The sequence below is a fragment of the Lithobates pipiens genome, unplaced genomic scaffold, assembly GCF_037356315.1.
Source record: "Lithobates pipiens isolate NorthernLeopardFrog02 unplaced genomic scaffold, aLitPip1_a1.2 Scaffold_16, whole genome shotgun sequence".
NCBI lineage: Eukaryota > Metazoa > Chordata > Amphibia > Anura > Ranidae > Lithobates > Lithobates pipiens.
In genome coordinates, this window is record NW_027507748.1 from 608,290,606 (window position 1) to 608,309,528 (window position 18,923).

General features: G+C 40.6%; 1 protein-coding gene across 2 annotated transcripts in view; it reads left to right on the plus strand.

Moving 5' to 3' along the window:
* The first annotated feature begins 4,300 nt into the window (after window positions 1-4,300).
* The window catches only part of TNFRSF19 (TNF receptor superfamily member 19), a 158,030-nt gene continuing 143,407 nt past the window's right edge, over window positions 4,301-18,923 (plus strand). For both annotated transcript variants that reach the window (XM_077484028.1, XM_077484029.1), the window contains exon 1: window positions 4,301-4,462. The gene's annotated coding sequence lies outside the window, so the exon portion shown is untranslated. The remainder of the gene's footprint in view (window positions 4,463-18,923) is intronic.

Here is an 18,923-nt window from a genome sequence, read left to right on the forward strand (position 1 = left end):
ACCCTCTGAAATCTGTTACTCCTGTACCCTGCTCTGTGCATTACAAATTACTGACTTTGGTGTTAATGGATCCTAATGTCTGGTACACACAATGAGATTATGAGACGAATGTTCGTCCGTTTTTTTTTTTTTTTGCATACTAGTCTCATATCGAAAATGAAGAGCTTACTAAAGTTACAAAAATTCTCGTACAACAGAATAAAAATTTGGAAATTATGTAATGCATTGTAGTGTATTGTATTTTCAAACAACAACTGTATTGATTAAATGAAAATCGTACGATCTGGTATCGTACGAAAAAAAAAAATTCATGCTTGCACCATTAGATAATATTGGATGAACTGTCGTGATCGGCTATCGAAATCTCTGTACCAGGGAAGTGCAGTCAGGGGAGACAGGTGACATGAACATCAAAAAAAAAAAAAAAAAGAAGATAGACTTCGAGGGTCATAGCTCGGCGACCTGGTGGGTAGGTAGCTGAAGTCCTACCCCACCAGTGGTCAAAATTTTGGGCTCCTATCATCTATGGTTCCGTGAGAAGCTACAAACAGCGTGGTCAGTTTAACCCCCTCAATACAGTGCAGTTACACCCCCTTCCTGACCAGACCAATTTTCAGCTTTCAGCGCTCTCACAGTTTGAATGACAATTACTCAGTCATCCAACACTGTACCCATATGAAACTTGCGTCCTTTTTTCCACACAAATAGAGCTTTCTTTTAGTGGTATTTAATCACTAGTGAGTTTTTTATTTTTTGTGCTATAAATAAAATAAAACGTAAATTTTGTGAAAAAAAATGCCTTTTTCTTTGTTTCTGTCATAAATTTTTGCTAATTAGTAATTTTTCTTAATACATTTTGGCCAAAATTTATACTGCTACCTATCTTTGGTAAAAATAACCCACATTAGTGTATATTATTTGGTCTTTGTGAAAGTTATAGAGTCTACAAACTATGGTGCCAATCGCTGAAAATTGATCATATCTGATCAGGCCTTCAGTACATCAGGTGTATCTCATTTCTTGAGACACTAACAAGTCAGGAAAGTACAAATTCCCCCCAAATGACCCCTTTTTGCGATGGCATCGTCTGATCTCATCTGCTGCAATCTGATTGTACATCTCCTCTGTTTAGAGTTACAGAGATCTAGTGCTAGAATTATTGCTCTCCCTGTAACGATCGCGGCGTATGTAACCTGTGTGTGTCAGGCTCTGATACTACCGTGGCCAGTGCCTCACCAATCACTGACCTCACCGAACGACCCTGCTCTGTACTAACGATCAGATTATCGTGCGATTGCTTCAAAAAATCTTATGAAAAATACCGCTTTTGAAGCGATCATACGATAATCAGATTGTTAGTACACAGCTTTCGATAGCTGATCACGACAGTTCATCTGATATTATCTAATGGTGCAAGTACGAAAGGTTTTCTTGTACGATGCCAGATTGTACGATTTTCGTTTAATCAGGTGTCATCCGAAAATACAATACAAAACATAATTTCCAAATTTTTATTCTGTTTGAGAATTTTTGTAACTTTAGTAACCTCTTCATTTTCGATATGAGATTAGCATGGAAAAATAATCTCATCATGTGTACCAGGCATTAGGGTGAAGGTTTCCTTTCAGGAAGAAGCCCACGTTACGATCCTGCACACAGACAGACCCACTACATTCAGAATAGGAAAGAAAAGTGTAGAGGAATGCAGGAAGTGCAGCGTGTTGTATCTCATTCTCCTGTATACGGAGTGCAGTGTTTTGTATCTCCAGTATACAGAGTGTAGGGTGTTGTATATCCTGTATACAGAGCACATTGTGTTGTATCTCCTCTATACAGAGTGTAGTTGTTTGTATCTCCTCTATACAGAATGCAGTGTGTTGTATCTCCTCTATACAGAGTGCAGTGTGTTGTATCTCCTCTATACAGAGTGCAGTGTGTTGTATCTCCTCTATACAGAGTGTAGTGTGTTGTATGTTCTCTATACAGAGTGCAGCGTGTTGTATCTCATTCTCCTGTATACGGAGTGCAGTGTTTTGTATCTCCAGTATACAGAGTGTAGGGTGTTGTATATCCTGTATACAGAGCACATTGTGTTGTATCTCCTCTATACAGAGTGTAGTTGTTTGTATCTCCTCTATACAGAATGCAGTGTGTTGTATCTCCTCTATACAGAGTGCAGTGTGTTGTATCTCCTCTATACAGAGTGCAGTGTGTTGTATCTCCTCTATACAGAGTGTAGTGTGTTGTATGTTCTCTATACAGAGTGCAGGGTGTTGTATCTCCTATATACAGAGTGTAGTGTGTTGTATGTTCTCTATACAGAGTGCAGGGTGTTGTATCTCCTGTATACAGAGTGCAGGGTGTTGTATCTCCTCTATACAGAGTGTAGTTGTTTGTATCTCCTCTATACAGAGTGCAGTGTGTTGTATCTCCTCTATACAGAGTGCAGTGTGTTGTATCTCCTCTATACAGAGTGTAGTGTGTTGTATGTTCTCTATACAGAGTGCAGGGTGTTGTATCTCCTGTATACAGAGTGTAGTGTGTTGTATGTTCTCTATACAGAGTGCAGGGTGTTGTATGTTCTCTATACAGAGTGCAGGGTGTTGTATGTTCTCTATACAGAGTGCAGGGTGTTGTATGTTCTCTATACAGAGTGCAGGGTGTTGTATGTTCTCTATACAGAGTGCAGGGTGTTGTATGTTCTCTATACAGAGTGCAGGGTGTTGTATGTTCTCTATAGAGTGTAGTGTGTTGTATCTTCTCTATATAGAGTGTAGTGTGTTGTATCTCCTCTATATAGAGTGTAGTGTGTTGTATCTCCTCTATACAGAGTGTAGTGTGTTGTATGTTCGCTATACAGAGTGCAGGGTGTTGTATCTCCTGTATACAGAGTGTAGTGTGTTGTATCTCCTCTATACAGAGTGTAGTGTGTTGTATCTTCTCTATACAGAGTGTAGTGTGTTGTATCTTCTCTATACAGAGTGTAGTGTGTTGTATGTTCTCTATACAGAGTGTAGTGTGTTATATCTCCTCTATACAGAGTGTAGTGTGTTGTATCTTCTCTATACAGAGTGTAGTGTGTTGTATCTTCTCTATACAGAGTGTAGTGTGTTGTATCTTCTCTATACAGAGTGTAGTGTGTTGTATCTTCTCTATACAGAGTGCAGTGTGTTGTATCTTCTCTATACAGAGTGTAGTGTGTTGTATGTTCTCTATACAGAGTGCAGGGTGTTGTATCTTCTCGATATAGAGTGTAGTGTGTTGTATCTCCTCTATATAGAGTGTAGTGTGTTCAGAGGCGGCTCTAGGTTTTGTGAGGCCCTAGGCAAAACTTAGACATGAGGCCCCACTCGCGCCCATAATGGAAAAAATAATTCAAGCAAGTTATCAGTGGTGGATGACACAATGGAGTCAGGGGTGATTCTGGGCTAGGACAGAAGTATCACCACTACTGGGAGGCTTGACAGGCAGGAGAAAGATCAGGTATATGACAGGAGTCCCACCATTGCTGTGGAAACTTGACAGGCAGGATAGGGATCCTCCTTCTGTCAGCTCCTTTTCCTGTCTGTAGACATCAGAGGTGAGGAGGCAGCCAGCATCTCTCCCCGAGTTCAGATTGCAGTGCGTTGGACACCAAACAGCCCACACAAGCTGAGGGCGGGTGTGCCCACATTAGCGCCACCCTGCTGGGGAATTCACTGGAGCCACTTGGCTCAGCACCAGCAGGATTTAGCCTGGATACACAGGCAAGGTCCTGGCAATGCAGGTAATTTACCAGAGCAGAGAGGATCTCCGGGAGAGAGACGTTCCCCAAAAAGTGATGCTCTGTGTGCGGGTCGGCCAAATTAGGCAGCTGCGAGGCCCCTGTGATAGCGAGGCCTTAGGCCACCGCCTAATTTGCCTAATTAAAGAGCCGCCTCTGAGTGTGTTGTATCTTCTCTATATAGAGTGCAGGTTGTTGTATCTCCTCTATATAGAGTGTAGTGTGTTGTATCTTCTCTATATAGAGTGCAGGTTGTTGTATCTCCTCTATATAGAGTGTAGTGTGTTGTATCTTCTCTATATAGAGTGTAGTGTGTTGTATCTTCTCTATATAGAGTGTAGTGTGTTGTATCTCCTGTATACAATGCTCGAAGCGCTACCATCTCTCTATACACCGCTCGCTCACCTCCAGCCCCCTCCAGCCCCCTCCACCCAGACCTGAGCGGGCACGCCCCCCTCTGTGCCAGCAGCCAGCCGGTCACATGACAGGAGCACCGGGAGGAAGGAGGAGGCATGTGCGATGGGCGGGGCTTGTCTCCTAGGAGACGTCTCGGAGCCTCTGAGCTGTCCTGCTGCTCTGGCGGCTCTGTGCTCAGTGCTGCGGGCGGCCGCTCGGGAGCTGATGGCAGGCGGGCTGTGTGCGGCTGGTGTCACCCCGGGGATCTAGTGCGGGACAATCGGGGATCACCGGAGCGATAAGGTGGGCGGCTGTGTGCGGGCAAAGAGAGAGAGAGCGGCAACCTGTAGAATGGAGAGTGTGTGTACTGGGCATGGACTACAGATTGTGTGTATTGTTCTATGTGTGTGTGTGTGCGGTCATCGTACGATCACTTACCGCAAAGGAAAAGTCATTGTGTTATATATGGCTCGTGTATGGAGGTGATCGTTGTATGATGTGTGCGATGGTATCGTCTGATCTCATCTGCTGCAATCTGATTGTACATCGATTGATGTCCAGAATTTCATTCATTCATCATCAGTTTCTCTGACACAAACACACACACACATACATATACATATATATATATATATATATAGACATACATACATGCATACATATACATTTGTTCAATTGATTAGAAATGATCAATACAAATCTGCTGTAGCCGATCAACTTTCCTTTCCATCATTAAAATTGTTGACAACGCTCACTAAATGTATGATGATGCTTAATAATAATAATAATAATAATAATAATAATAATAACTATTTATTATTACATCATACAGAATGTTGTATTTTGAATTGAATTTTGTATTATAATAAAATATAATAAAATATTTATTTAGTATTATTATTATTACTAATACTACCACTACATCTATATATATATATATATATATATATATATATACATTTTTTTTTTTTTTTTTTTTTTTTTTTTTTACAGTTAAAAGATTTTGTTGAAAAACTACACTTGACAATAGACGTAAAGACTACAGTCAGTAATAATATAAAGCAATAGTAGGCAGCCTCTCAACAAATAAATGATACATATATATATATATATTTTTCATAATACTATATTTGTATTTAGCTCACTGGTGCAACTTGACAGTTCAAAAATACATCATGTCGCACACCCATTGCAGGCAATATTAGTGTTCAAATTGTTGCAACTCTATAAAAAGGTTCCCGCACTACTTATTTTGGAGGATTTTATTGCGACTTGCATTGACTTCTGTTAAATGGTGTTGCATGCCGCAATGAAATCGGAGGTGCAAATTGCACTGATCTGCGTTTTCAAAGCCACACTGGTGTGAACCAGGGCATAGTCTATTATTATTATTATTATTATTATTAATAATAAAATGTTTATTATTATACAGGATGTGTATATAGCCATGTGGTTTGCACATCACTTTACAATATAAAGAGTGACAGTACAGGGGAGATTGGAGGGCTGCGATCTTCTTCAGAGCTTACAATCTAAGACTGATGGAATGTCGGGTTTGTGGTTTATGATTCATATTCGATTTGATAATTTTGGTAAAATCAATGAGATCAGTGGAATGATGATATCGATATGTGTGTGAGAGACCATCTTTAGATCTACCAACAAGTATGTAGTATTTTTGAGAATAAAAAAATAAATAAAACATATATTTTTCTAATTTTATTATAAAATGACTATATTATATAGTAATATAAAAAAAAAAAAAAAAAATATATATATATATATATATATATATATATATATATATATATAATACAATTATTGTAAAGTTATATTACAATCATTTTTGTACATTATTCCTCGGTTCCAACTTGCTGTGAAACAACGAGGGAAATCTTCTGATCATTCACCTGATTTTCTTATAGTGTGTACCTCACTTTACAGTCTACCTGATCACATACACATTGATGGGATATGCAGTGTTGGTTGATTGTACGGTCGGATTGTAATAGGCCTTACAGGGCCCCGGATCTCAGTGATGCTCCTTTTACTCTGTGTGTGTGTGTGTGATTGGATTCACTGAGAGGATGGTGACGGTATGTGTAATGAATATAAGACGTCTTATGGGTCAGAGCGTATTGTGATAACGCATTGGGGTGGATTTACTAAAGGCAAACATGCTGTGCACTTTGCAGGTGGAGTTGCTCCTGGGCTTAGTAAATTGAGGCAGTTTCACTTTACAAAGAATACCCAATCACGTGTAAGGAAAATGTAAAAATCTGAGTTTTTGCTTGCAGATGATTAGATGATGAAAGCCAGCAGAACTTCCAGTCATTTACTAAGCTCTGGAACAAATGCCCTTGTAAAGTGCACAGTCTATTGGCCTTCAGTAGATTCCCCCCATAGTGTTGGTAAATGTAAAGTTGATTGTAATGGTCTTTAGGGATACCGGATCTCAGTGATGCTCCTTTACTATGTATGTGATTGGAGCCACTGAGAGGATGGTGACCGTATGTGTAATAAAGAGAAGACTTCATATGGATCAGAGCGTTTTATAACACACAGGGGTGGATTTACTAAAGGCAAATAGTTTGTGCACTCTGCAAGAGCAGTTGTTCCAGTTCACTTTACAAAGAATACCCAATCACATGCAAGGGGAAAAATAAAACAAAAAAAACAGCATTTTTGCTTGCAGATGATTGGATGATGAAAGCCAGCAGAACTTCCCGTCATTTACTAAGCTCTCAAATAAATCCCCTTGCAAAGTGCACAGTCTATTGGCCTTCAGTAAATCCCCCCCATAGTGTTTGTAAATGTAAAGTTGATTGTATGATCAGATTGTAATATGTTGATCACAGTGATGCTCCTTTTACTCGGTGTGGGATTGGATCCATTGAGAGGATGGTGCCGGTATGTGTCGTGTAATGAATATAAGATTCCAATAATAATACATGGATAAACTAGAGCTGCATGATCCTGGGCAAGATGAGAATCATGATTTTTTGCTTAGAATAAAAAGATCCCGATTCTCGCAACGTAAAATCTTTCACATTATACAAAAAAAAAAAAAAATGGGCTAACTTTACTGGTTAGCTTTTTTTTTTTTTTTTTTATTAAAGTCATTTTTTTCAATATAAATTGCATTTGAAAGAGCGCTGCACAAATACAATGTGACATAAAATATTGCAACAACCACCATTTTATTCTCTAGGGTGTCAACTAAAAAATATATATGTGATGTTTGGGGATTCTAAGTAATTTTCTAGCAAAAAAAAAAAAAAGATTTTAACTTGAAACCAACAAATGTCAGAAAAAGGTTTAGTGTTTAAGTGGTTAAACTTTTTTTACTTACACACAAAGTCTATTCTATTGATAAATTGTTCCAATGTTTATACTTAAGTTCAACTGATAAAGAATGTTTTGATTGTTGGCAGACTGCCCAGTTTTTCTCTTCCTTTCTTTTGATGGCTGTGGCTTCAGAAGAGCTGAGAGAATTCTTTGCATAGAAAGAATTGTGAAACACTTCAATCAAGATCGTGATAACGATTCCTGACTATTAATTGTGCAGCTCTAAGATAGACTATTCCCTGGAAGACAGACTGAGCCACCCTGTTTATTAAATGGTACCAATCACCGACATAGAGTGAGGGCCAAACAAGTCTCACTATCTGAGCATTTTCTGTGGCTGGGCCCCTGAATTCTACAATCAGGGCTCATATACAGCAGATATAGCTGAATCCAGTATGGATATAAATCAATGTATTCCACAGAGCCTCCTTTATACCATTGCGGTGCTTTCATGCGTGTTTAACCACCTAAGGACCAAGTCTCTTTTTTTGACACTTGTTTACAAGTTTAAAATCATGTAAAAAAAAAAATCCCAATTTTTCAGTCACCCTAGAGAATAAAATGGCGGTCTTTGCAATACTTTGTCACACCGTATTTGCACAGCGGTCTTACAAGCGCATTTTTTTTTGGGGGGGGGGGAAATACACTATTTTTGACTTAAAAAATAAGACAACAATAAAGTTAGCCCAATCTTTTTTATATTGTGAAAGATAATGTTATGCCGAGTAAACTGATACCCAATATGTCATGCTTCAAAATTGCGCCAAAAACATCTCCATAGGCGACGTTTAAAGATTTCTATAAGTTACATGTTTTGTGTTACAGAGGAGGTCTAGGGCTAGTATTATTGCTCTCGCTCTAACATAGTTACATAGTTAGGTAGACAGAACAAAACTCTGGATAGCCGCACACTGGAAGAAGACTTGAAATCCCGTGTTTTATTAAAAAATTGTAGGTCACATCACATCAAATATTCACAGCAAAAAAAGGGGGGTGCAATAGAGCTGATGCGTTTCGCACTGAAATCAGTGCTTACTCATAGCTATGAGTAAGCACTGATTTCAGTGCGAAACGCATCAACTCTTTTGCAACCCCCTTTTTTTGCTGTTAATATTTGATGTGATGCGACCTACGATTTTTTTTTTAAAATAAAATGCGGGATTTCAAGTCTTCTGGTGTGCGGCTATCCAGAGTTTTGTTTCGTCTACCTGTCCATAGTGTGTGTAACAGCCAGCACCTGGGGCTCATCAATAGGAGAAAGAGAGCTTTTGCCCTGGAAGGCTATCTTGGAGTGGTGGTTTTTCATTCTCTATCAATCATAATCTCTGGATTCTACATAGTTAGGTTGAAAAAAGACACAAGTCCATCCAGTTCAACCTTAAAAACAATAAATAAATAAAATAAAAAATATCATACAATCCAAATTTTATACCCACAGTTGATCCAGAGGAAGGCAAAAAACCCCAACAGAGCATGCACCAATTTGCTACAGCAGGGGAATAAAATTCCTTCCGGATCCCCGGAGAGGCAATCGGATTTTCCCCGGATCAATTTTACCTATAAATGTTAGTACCCAAACAATCGCGGCAATACCTCACATGTTTGGTTTGAACACCGTTTTCATATGCTGGCGAGACTTACGTATGTGTTCGCTTCTGCATGTGAGCTTGGTGGGAAAGGGCGCTTTCAAAAATGTTTTCTTTTTTTATTATTTATTTAACTTTTTTTTTTATACATTTTTTTTTTTTTTCTTTTTCTTTTTTTTTTTACACTGTCCTTTAAAAAAAAAAAAAAAATTGGGTCACTTTTATTTCTATTACAAGGAATGTAAACCTTGTAATAGGAAAAAAAGTAGCATGACAGGACCTTTTTTAAATGTGAGATCTGGGGGAAAAAAAGACCTAAGATCTAACATTTTCACTAAAATACAATAATAAAAAAAAGTCCCCTTTAAGACTATTGGGTGGGAATGAGGTTTGACGTCGCTTCCGCCAGTCAATGTTCTGGAGCCGAGCGAGGGCCATCTTTCCCTCACTCTGCTCCATGCCTGTCAGGGGGAAGGACGCGATCATCTCTGCCGCTACCAACGGCTCCGGTAAGCGGTGGAGATGACCGTAATGTGGCAGGAGGGGGGGGTGAGCCCTCTCTCACCTCCCGATAAAAGTGCTCTTGCAGCGAAACGCCGTTTTTGAAAATACAGCGTTTATGGCTGCTATCTGCTGCCATAACAATGGTATTTAGCGTCAAAGTACTGATGTACCGTGATGGCGATTTTCACTAAGTGGTTAAGTGTGTTTTTTTCACAAATGTAAATATGTGTAAGTGCAAATTGGAAAACAAAAATTCTATCATACCTGAAAAATATACTGTAAATACCTGTACATTGACCGCAGAGAGTCCTCATCCGTCATTTAGCCTCATTTACACATGCGTACATAAGCGCACACCCATGTAAGTTCCATGTTTTCCCGCATGGAGTTGCACAGACACAGCCGCTTTCTCCCAATTTAACGTATGTGGGTGCAGGTCCCCGGACCCACACGGATGTCAGATTGACATGAATGGGACTGCCTTCAAAGGAATGCATGGAACCCCTGTGCATCCCCGTGGGAATACACAGCCATCCATGGGTGTACGCTTAAAGAGTAACTCCACTTTTATTGCAAAAAAGGCTTCATGTACACTGCTGCTGGTAAACGGACGTTTATGAGCAGTTGGGCGTTTTTTTTTCAGCTGCCCCTGAACTATGCTCTGTGTTATATCATCAGTACATGTACACAAGGTCCTTTATATTTGTTTTTATGCAGTTGAGTTTAGAAGAATTTTTTAGAAAGCTTTCAGGAAGAATGTTCAGAGGCATTTGAAACGCCAAACGCCTGTAACAGTGTAAATGCGGTAACTCGCGTTTCGCTGCATTTCGTTTACAGGCGTTTTAAATGGAGATACCTTTTTCCTTTTTAACTATTTAAAAAAAAAAAAAAAGCTCCTAAACGCGGCATAACGGACGGTTTCAAATGTCATTTACTATCTGTCAAGTTAAATTGTTCAAGAAGGCTTTAAAACGTCCCATGTACATTAAGCCTAATTCTGAAGAAATCCCTGTGTTTATCTGTCTCCATGTGGAAGTGAATCTAATGGGAGTGGTCCCATAACTATCAACTAGCTGATGAACTTGCAGGGCTCTAATGAGGAAAGTGGCAATGTCTGCATCCCTTTAGAAGTGATTTCCTATTGGGAGTATTGTTGCAGGGAATTCCTAAAATCTGACTTCCATGCGAATTAAGCCTTAGTACCCTTGTGCTTCCTCTGCTTGATGATGGAGGAAGACCCTATATATGGACCTAAGCTATGATTAAGCACTGTGTGTAGTGCGAAACGCGTCAGTTGTCTTGTTTTGCTGTGACATGCATTTTGAAATTTGTGTTTTTTTTTTTTTTGTTTTTTTTTTTAATAAAAGGCTTTTTTGGAGTGCGGCTGTCCAGAACTATTTTTTATTTTATATATATATATATATATATATATGTAAAATTTATGGCCTCTGCTGTGTATTAGGACAGATTCACACCCGCCTCCTGCACCTGGTGTATTTAGGGCTCATGCACATGGTTGTAATTCATTTACTGATATCTCTGCAGGATCTTTCTGCAAACAAAAAAACGCATTTAATGGTCAGTAAAGTGCTTCCGTAAACATGCATTCAGACGTTTAAATGTACAGATCTTCAGAATATTTCTTCCATTCCTGCTCAGATTTGCACATTTCCATGTGTACACACATACATTATTGACCACGGGTCCTGGTTTTTCTATTTTGATTGTATGAATTGCTATGCAGTTCAGTTTTACAGATGTTAATGCAGCTGTGTGCATGGGCCAATAGCATACAGTACTACTGCGTTCAGATCTGGTGCAGCTCTGCATGGTAGCCAATCAGCTTCCAAATTTTATTGGCAATTTTTTTTTTTTTTTTTAACACGCTGACGTTAAAAGCTGATTGGCTACCACGCACAGCTGCACCCGATTTTGCACTCTCCAGTTTCAGTTAATCAGCCCCACAGAATTCTGTATTCTCTGAACACATCTAAGCCCTGGTTCACATTGGTGCGATTTGACATGTCAAATCGGTGGAAATTTCCGGCAATGACACCATCCTAATTGGTGCGACTCTGCAATTGCACCAATTTCAAAAGGTAGCTCACATGCATAACATGCATGTCCTCAGACACAGATTTTGGGGTTATGGATCTGAATATAGCACATGTTTATGTACCTGTGTTCATCTTATACCTACATTCAGATCAATAAACAACAAAAAACGCTTTAAATTGCGTTTTCACAGCCGTCTGCATCTACCCTAATAAACATTCCATGTATTTATATGTGTTTAGAAATGATCTGTAAACACACGTATGTCATCGGCAGTGTGAATAAGTCGTACCATGGAGCCTTTGTTGCATGGGCATGCTCTGACACTGGTGTGTATAGACAGAGAAGTGGAAGGTTTGTGCATTTAACAGCTGGCAGGTGAAATTGATTGCGTTTTGCAGGTTTAGTATAGTATTGCATTGTTTGTATAATTACTATATCGTAGTGTTTCTGCGTGTATTGATATATTGTAAATGGGAAAGGAAAACTCAAGAAACTTCCTATGTTGTATGGGCAAAGGATAAGCCCTTTGAAGTGTTTTGCCATCTGCAGCCTACTTTATGAATTTCCCTTTACTTCCTGTCTACATGTACACAACAGGAAGCAAGGAGAAATCCTCTGACATTGCTGTCACGTGAATAGCCCCCCATTTGGAAAAATACCACTCTAGTAGGACCGATTCCTGTATAATTTGTTTAAATTGGCTGTAATTGTACTGGATCGCACCAAAAAGTAGTGCATGCGCTACTTTAAAAAAACTCACTGTAACTGTAACCGGATTGCATATACTGCACTACTATACTACCGAGTGCAGGCAAATGCAGGGTGGATTTGATTTAAATCAAGTCGATTTTAAATAATAATTTTCAAAGAACAACTGTCATCTCTGTCCCACAGCGGCTCCTCCTCTGACCTGCTGTTGACTCACCGACAGTCCCATTCACTTTAATGGGATGGTTGGGGATGCGGCAGTGATACAAGGTGAGGGACGTGGTGGCAGCAGGTGAGTGGATGCCCACTAACAGGCGCTGCCATGATGGATCTGAAATGACAGATGCTCTTTATATGTAAGGACTCATTCTTGCTGGTAGTTGCAAACAAAATGAAGGTTTTCTATTTAGAATAATAAGCTGTCAGGTTAGGAAATCAGCGATATCAGAACCAATTCAATCATACAGTTTGTAGTGTATATAGACTTGCCAAACAATGGGTTAAAGGAGTATTCCTGACTTTTGTTTTATCTCATGATTACTGTAAAATTGCATGAACGTATCAATGCAGTGCTTGTTATCTGAACATGTAAAACATTTTAATATTGCAGAATATACAGCCTTGTGCTACATAACTAAGCTCTGTTTCATACTGAATAAGCTCAATTATTAATGTATTTTAAATAGAAAACTATCTTTTAGATATATTTTTACTGCAAACCCATTTTATTAAAATAAATCAGGCTTTTAATTTTTTTTTTTTTTTTTTAATCCATCAATTTTTATCAATCCTGGTTTGGGGTGTCGTTAGAAATACATTGACACTTGCAGCAGATCGCATACACAGTGCATTTTGAATGTGGTGCAGAAAACACACAAGGAACGCACTGTGTTCTGGTGTGAAAGTGCCCTCAGTCTAGGTTCAGATCTATGTGATACGACAATCTATGTACATAGATGTGTGTTCTGCAGCCTGTTTGAATGGTGTTTCCATTGCACAGAAGTTGCATGCCTTGAGCATTTGTAGCTCAAAGCATCAAAAACATCCAAACTTCTATGTATTTCAATGGTGAATGTTCGTCTGAATACCCAGTGCTTGTAGCTTGACGCCTGACACTTCAAAAGCTACTTTTGAGGCAGAACTGGGTGTTTTTGGTCCCAATAGACTTTAATGGGAGATCCTGGAAAAAGGAGCAAAATACTAAAAAAACGCATCTAATCCATTTCCTCCCCTAGTAACTAGATTTCTATTGGCTAAAAAAAAAATGTTAAAGGCTCAAGCCTCAGACACCCACAGAAACACTCAAAAAATGCATAAAAATGCTCAAAAAAAGAAAGAAAAAAAAAAAAGCAGGTTCACACAGCTGTGATGCTGTACATTGCATGTGACTCGCATAGGAATCGTACCCCATTTCTGTGCAGATCACATGCGATGTCTGTGCTGTGAGATTCCAGCCATTTATTTTGTGTGGCCCAGATCGCAGCGCATCCGCACCAAAACGGTGCAGGACCCTTCTTCTTTTTTTTTTTCTTGCCACACTGGAATCGATTTGCATGGGTGTCCACACCCATTCGATCCAATTCAGGAAAACGCACTGCGTTCTGCAACCTGCATTTGGGATGTTGTTAACTTTTTTATTGACACTTGTAGCAGATGGCATGAGCACTATGCAATTGCTGTGCGGGGAAACGCAGGAAATCTTGTGCATTTCCTGAATCTTATCAGTATGAACCAGGGATCAATGCTGCCTAAGAATGAATGGCACTGCCGCGCACCTACAGTAGAAGCAAAAAAAATAGTGTACAAGTGTGAACAAAGAATTAGTGTTCCGGTCACAATTTTAAAATTTAGCATTTTCCCTCTTGTTGCGTCGCCTGGACAAATAAAGGGTTAAATCTCCCCAGCTGGGACACAGGCAGCAATAAAAAAATTAAAAGTTGCTAACCCTTCCCTTCTTTGTTCAAAAAGGTTGGGCTATTACACATTCTAGTGGTTATACGGGTATATATTGGCTACCCAAATGGAGTGTGTTCATGACTAATTGGGTGAATAGATATCAGTACAGTATGAACTGCCCTATGCTGAGCAAACACCATTTTCCCCTATGTATGTGTGAATATAGCTGTATATTTTCCTATCTTGTGCTCTTATGTGTTGTAATCAGTGCAGGCACTTGGCTGACAGAACATATCTTTACTATGATGTAAGCTCCATGGTGGCAGGAGGGAGATGTGTCTGATAAGGACCCCTATATTGGCCTCTATCTACAAATCTGCATGGCTGGTTTTGTACTGCTCTACAACTTCTGTTTGCTTATCTGTGAATCAGGATGAGCTCACTGCTACTTGAAACGCCTGCAAGTGTTTGTTCTGCGAAAGAATAAAAAAAAGACTTTGGGAACCAAGGGTGACTTTTGCAAGCAAGCCTCAGAATTTGTTTCTTGGAATTTATTTACTTGGAATGTATGGGGACTATTTAATAAGCAGAAATGTGACCTTTCACTGCCACTTAAAATGCATGCACCTGGATGATTCTCCGCCAGAGAATGTTTGAAATCTCCGCCATATAAATCGCATGCACCTGGATTATTGAATGTTTGGTGAGACCACTGCCATGTAAATTACATAGGCTGAATGGTTCTCCGCCAAAGAATGTTTGGTGAAATCACTGCCATGTAAATCACATAGACCTGGATGGTTCTCCACCAGAAAATGTTTGGTGAAATCTCTGCCATGTAAATCACATAGGCTGACTGGTTCTCCACCAGAAAATGTTTGGTGAAATCACTGCCATGTAAATTACATAAGTTGAATGGTTCTCCGCCAAAGAATGTTTGGGGAAATCACTGCCATGTAAATCACATAGGCCTGGATGGTTCTCCACTAGAGAATGTTTGGTGAAAGCCACACTCTGCTTTATAAATGGACCCCTATTATGTGTTGGCTTAGTGACGTACTACTTCGTTCTGAATGTTTTCTCCATTGTGGTTCAATTTATCTGCAGATTCTTTAACGAAGAGTTATTTGAATGCTTTCTTGCCAACCCAAGATAGATTGTGTGTGATCAAACCAGTAATCTCATTTTTTTAGTTTAGTGATTTCTGTTTCAATGTATTTCTTGAATTCAAGTAAAAAGAGAACAACTTTCCAGAGATAAGCGAGTGTAAGATGCTAGACACAACTGAGCATAATGGCGCGTACACACGTAGCTGACTATTCGGCGGACTTAGTCTGGCGGATTTTCCGCCGGACTGTCCGCCGGACTTTCTGAACGAGCTACTTGCCCACACACGGCACTTTTTCAGTGGACTAATACGGCGTACTAAGTCCGCCGGACTATCCGCCGTACTTTTGAAATGAACGGACTCACCCACACACATGGAGGAAAGTCCGCTCATTTTTAGAGCGTCTCCAGGTAGCTGGGGCCAGCGAAGGAGGCGTCGCTGGCCCCGTCACTTGGTATGGACTTAAAGGGGAACCCCTATGCCGAAAAATTGGCGTGGGGGTCCCCCCAGGTCCATATCAGACCCTTATCCGAGCAAGCTACCCGGCCATACAGGAAAGGGGGTCGGGACGAGCGAGCGCCCCCCCTCCTGAGCCGTACCAGGCCGCGTGCCCTCAACATGGGGGGTGCCTTGGGGAAGGGGGCCGCGTGGCCCCCCCCACCCCAAAGCACCTTGTCCCCATGTTGATGAGGACAAGGGCCTCTTCCCGACAACCCTGGCCGTTGGTTGTCGGGGTCTGCGGGCGGGAGGCTTATCGGAATCCGGGAGCCCCCTTTAATAAGGGGGCCCCCAGATACCGGTCCCCCACCCTATGTGAATGAGTATGGGGTACAATGAACCCCTACCCATTCACCTGTAAAAAAAAAAAAAAGTAAAAAAAAAACACACAAGGGTTAAAATAGTTTATTGCACAGCTCCGGGGGTCTTCTGTCCATCTTCGGGGGTCTTCTCGTCGGACTCCTCTGCTATCTTCTGCTAGCTCTTTTGCTAGCGGAGAAGCCCGGCTTTCTTTTTCGCCACCGACCTCTTCTTCCGACTTCAGGGGTCTTGTCCCCCTCTTCGGTTCTTCTTGCCGGGCCACCGCGCCTTCTTCTAGCTCTTTTACAGGCGGTGGCCCGGTCTTCTGTCGCCATCTTCTGTTCTTCTCTTCAGATGTTGCCTCGTCGCTGCCTCCGATCACAATGGCAGGGTCCACCGGATTGTTTCATCGTGTGTACGAGGCATTAGGTGTACAATTTGAGATACAAAAGAAATAAAAAGGGGAAAATACTCATCTGGAATGCTTGTTAGCAATTATGCCTCATACACATGAGCGGAATTTCCGTTGGAAAAATCTTAGGTGTTTTTTCCGACGGAATTCCGCTCAAGCTTGGCTTGCTTACACATGGTCACACAAAAAAGTTCTCTGAACTTTTGACCAACAAGAACGTGGTGACGAACAACACTACGACAAGCCAAGAAAATTCAGTTCATTGCTTCAGAGCATACAGTGCCTTGCGAAAGTATTCGGCCCCCTTGAACTTTTCAACCTTTTGCCACATTTCAGGCTTCAAACATAAAGATATAAAATTGTAATTTTTTGTGAAGAATCACCAACAAGTGGGACACAATTGTGAAGTGGAACGAAATCTATTGGATTTTTGAAACTTTTTTAACTAATAAAAAAATGAAAAGTGGGGCATGCAAAATTATTCGGCCCCCTTGCGTTAATATTTTGTAGAGCCACCTTTTGCTGGGATTACAGCTGCAAGTCGCTTGGGGTATGTCTCTATCAGTTTTGCACATCGAGAGACTGAAATTCTTGTCCATTCTTCCTTGCAAAACAGCTTGAGCTCAGTGAGGTTGGATGGAGAGCGTTTGTGAACAGCAGTTTTCAGCTCTTTCCACAGATTCTCGATTGGATTCAGGTCTGGACTTTGACTTGGCCATTCTAACACCTGGATACGTTTATTTGTGAACCATTCCTTTGTAGACTTTGCTGGTTGTTTGGGATCATTGTCTTGTTGGAAGATAAATCTCCGTCCCAGTTTCAGGTCTTTTGCAGACTCCAACAGGTTTTCATCCAGAATGGTCCTGTATTTGGCTGCATCCATCTTCCCCTCAATTTTAACCATCTTCCCTGTCCCTGCTGAAGAAAAGCAGGCCCAAACCATGATGCTGCCACCACCATGTTTGACAGTGGGGATGGTGTGTTGAGGGTGATGAGCTGTGTTGCTTTCACGCCAAACATATCGTTTTGCATTGTAGGCAAAAAGTTCGATTTTGGTTTCATCTGACCAGAGCACCTTCTTCCACATGTTTGTGTCTCCCAGGTGGCTTGTGGCAAACTTTAGACGAGACTTTTTATGGATATCTTTGAGAAATGGCTTTCTTCTTGCCACTCTTCCATAAAGGCCAGATTTGTGCAGTGTACGACTGATTGTTGTCCTATGGACAGACTCTCCCACCTCAGCTGTAGTTCTCTGCAGTTCATCCAGAGTGATCATGGGCCTCTTGGCTGCATCTCTGATCAGTCTTCTCCTTGTCTGAGCTGAAAGTTTAGAGGGACGGCCAGGTCTTGGTAGATTTGCAGTGGTCTGATACTCCTTCCATTTCAAAATGATCGCTTGCACAGTGCTCCTTGGGATGTTTAAAGCTTGGGAAATCTTTTTGTATCCAAATCCGGCTTTAAACTTCTCCACAACAGTATTACGGACCTGCCTGGTGTGTTCCTTGGTCTTCATGATGCTCTCTGCGCTTTCAACAGAACCCTGAGACTATCACAGAGCAGGTGCATTTATACAGAGACTTGATTACACACAGGTGGATTCTATTTATCACCATCAGTCATTTAGGACAACATTGGATCATTCAGAGATCCTCGCTGAACTTCTGGAGTGAGTTTGCTGCACTGAAAGTAAAGGGGCCGAATAATTTTGCACGCACCACTTTTCAGTTTTTTATTTGCTAAAAAAAGTTTAAATTATCCAATAGATTTTGTTCCACTTCACAATTGTGTCCCACTTGTTGGTGATTCTTCACAAAAAATAAAACATTTTTATCTTTATGTTTGAAGCCTGAAATGTGGCAAAAGGTTGAAAAGTTCAAGGGGGCCGAATACTTTTGCAAGGCACTGTATGTATATGTATATGTGTGTGTATCTATTTTTTTTCCTTGTCTTATAAATGCCTATAATAAACAAATCTCCTTCCTCTTCTCCCCCCCCATGGGGTGTGTCCATTACAGGAGTCGGGGTAAGTGGGTTGAAGGACGCTCCTGATTCCCTTTATTTAATCCAGAAGGCTGGTTAGTAGCAAAAATTAATAACCGCAGGAGATGGCTCTGCATTGAAAACGAGTATTGCAGCAAAAAAATGCTTTTTTTATTTAGATTTTTTTTTCTGGTCTAATATTCTTTCGTTTGGAGTTATACTTTGAAATTCAAAGCGGAGGTCCACCCTAAAATGGAATTGGAATCCTCCCCCCCTCCGGCGCCACAATTGGCACCTTTCAGGGGGCAGGGGGGTGCAGGTATCTGTACAGTACAGGTATCTGCACCCACTTCCGGCGTAGATTCT